General features: G+C 44.3%; 1 pseudogene; it reads left to right on the top strand.

Moving 5' to 3' along the window:
• The first annotated feature begins 1,342 nt into the window (after positions 1-1,342).
• LOC118636457 lies at positions 1,343-1,986 on the top strand (annotated as a pseudogene).
• The last annotated feature ends 253 nt before the right edge of the window (positions 1,987-2,239 follow it).

Below are 2,239 nucleotides of genomic sequence, written 5' to 3'. Positions count from 1 at the left end.
AAAACAAAACAAAACAAAACAAAAAAACCATCCCGCATCCCAGTCCTTATAGGCATGGTTACTGTCATAATGATCAAATGTAGCAGTCATTCAAGGCTTCCAAGGCACGTGCTTCAGTTAGCAGTTAGCACTTCATTACAATCAGTTGTGATACCACTACTTGCCATGGATTGCCAGCTCTCCATTTCCCGTTGGCAAGCATTGTGCTCAAGTCCAGAGGTGTGAATGAACCAATCCCAAAGTTCAATTTCTGCAGGTCTATTTCCTGGGACAACTCCTGGTAACAATTCTCAGTCTGTGTCCTGTCTGAAGAGAGGAATGACACAGTAATTTGAATAGGGAAAGTTGATATAAGGAATGACCTATAACAGGGGATTAGAATAATGAGGAATTGGCTAGTAAGATATAGAGAGAACTCTAAAGAATACAGGAATAACAAAATTAAGACATAGTCACTATCCCTAGACTAAAATAGAATGCTCCTGGAGCTCAGATCCAGATTTTGTTGGAGAAGCATGACTGTAGCTCACTGGATGACAGAGAAGTATTGTGGTGCTGCACTGATGCAACTTGTTGGCAATCAATCCTCTGGAACTTGCCAGAAACCTGCCTGCTGGGGGGAGGGAGAATGCTGTTCACAGAGTGCTGCTGGCTTCTGTGCATTTCAGGAGCCACGAGGAAACTGTGAGTGTCATAGTATCCAGAGACCTTCTGCTTGCCACCCAGCTGCCTGAGGTGAGTGGGTGCTACTGGCTGCCATGCACTGGAAGAACCCGGCAATGCAAGAGTCTGATGCCAGAAAAAGCCGTGCACAAGGAGCCTGCCAAGCAAACACAAAGGAATCAGGAAGGAAACCTCTTTTCCTCTTGCAATAGCTCTTCAGCACACTCTACTGACAAAAACTTCAATGCCAGCTGGCAAAGGAAAAAGACTTAAAATATGTTCCATGATCACAGAACAGGCAGAAAGGACGAATGTGAAGTTGAGAGGCAATAAATCGATAACCAGCACACCAAAGGTCAAAAGCGAAATCATGAGGAAAATTAGAAAGTATTTTGAATGGAATTAAAATGAAAACATGGCCCTGGCCAGTTTGACTCAGGGGTTGAGCATTGGCCTGCGGACCAGAGAGTCCCGGGTTCGGTTCCTGCTAAGGGCACATAACACACACACACACACACACACACACAAATAAAATAATAATAAAAAAAATGAAAACATGTATCAAAATTTATGGAATGCAGCAAAAGCAGTGCTTACTAAGTTTATAGCATTAAATGTCTATATTAGGTTCTCACTGGCTCTTTCTGTTGCCATCTTGGTTTTGTGTTCCCCGCACAAAATGCTGGGCGAAGCCACAGAAACTGTCCCTGCAACAGAGGAGGAGTTGCCGGAGCCCCGGGCTGAGACACTGTCTGGAACAGACTGACAGTGATATATCAGTATCAGAGCTCAAAGAACAAGATTCCACCCAGGCAACCACACAAGCCCAGCTGGCGGCAGCAGCTGAAATCGACGAAGAACCAGTCAGTAAAGCGAAGAGAGTCGGAGTGAAAAGAAGGCACAGAAGGCTATGTCCAAACTGGGACTGTCACAGATTACAGTGACTACCAGGATCACTATGAGTATACCTAAGAATGTCTTCTTTGGCATCACAAAACCAAATGTCTACAAGACTCCAGTTTCTGCTACCTACAGAGTTTTGGGGGAAGCCAAATTTGAGGATGTATCTCAGCAAACACAGCTAGAAACCTCTGAGAAATTCAAAGTTCAAGTTGAATCTGTCTAAAACATTCAAGAAAACACAGAGACTCCAACTGTACAAGAGAGTGAAGAGGAAGAGGTTGATGAGGCAGGTGTGGAAGTTAAGGATATAGAATTGATCATGTCACAAACAGATGAGTCTTTCCAGAACAAAGGCAGTCCCAAGCCCTGAAGAACAACAGTAATGATATTGTAAATGCTATTATGGAATTAATAATGTAACCATCTAGAAATGAGGACCTTTTGCCCAGCTGGTGTGACTCAGTGGTTGAGCATCAATCCATGCACCAAGAGGTCACCAGTTCGATTCCCAGTCAGGGCACATGCCCAGGTTGTGGGCCGGATCCCCAGTGGGGGGCATGCAGGAGGCGGCCAGTCGATGTTCTCTCTCATCGATGTTTCTATCTCTCTCTCCCTCTCCCTTCCTCTCTCTTTTTAAATCAATAAAGGAAAATAAAATAAAAATGAGGACCTT

Source organism: Molossus molossus, unplaced genomic scaffold (genome assembly GCF_014108415.1).
Source record: "Molossus molossus isolate mMolMol1 unplaced genomic scaffold, mMolMol1.p scaffold_m16_p_2, whole genome shotgun sequence".
Taxonomy (NCBI): domain Eukaryota; kingdom Metazoa; phylum Chordata; class Mammalia; order Chiroptera; family Molossidae; genus Molossus; species Molossus molossus.
This window is presented reverse-complemented; position numbering and strand designations above follow the sequence as displayed.